The sequence below is a fragment of the Odontomachus brunneus genome, unplaced genomic scaffold (genome assembly GCF_010583005.1).
Source record: "Odontomachus brunneus isolate Ranch 3 - 2012 unplaced genomic scaffold, Obru_v1 Obru_scaffold_244, whole genome shotgun sequence".
In the NCBI taxonomy this organism is placed as follows: domain Eukaryota; kingdom Metazoa; phylum Arthropoda; class Insecta; order Hymenoptera; family Formicidae; genus Odontomachus; species Odontomachus brunneus.
In genome coordinates this window covers 7,805-8,113 of record NW_022639694.1, presented here as the reverse complement: position 1 = coordinate 8,113, position 309 = coordinate 7,805, and positions in this window count along the sequence as shown.

Here is a 309-nt window from a genome sequence, read left to right as displayed (position 1 = left end):
ATTTATTGTATATCTTTGTAGTACCTTCCTTAAATTCATTAATTAATAATAAAGTCGGTCGTTGAGGAAATACTGCGAACAAATTTAAATTTTGTGCTGCATTTCTGTCTCGTATCTACTGGATTGCTTTCGGACGCACGTCATGATCAATTTCTGTTGCGTTACTACTTCCCAGTAAGCAATCTGCGCGCAGACTGACGTCAGACTGTCGACAGGATCTGTCGAATTCAAGCAGGATCTGTCGACAGATCCATAGACATCTGCGTCCTCAATCTGCCGCCAGGCTGTTGACAGGGTCTGCGAACAGAT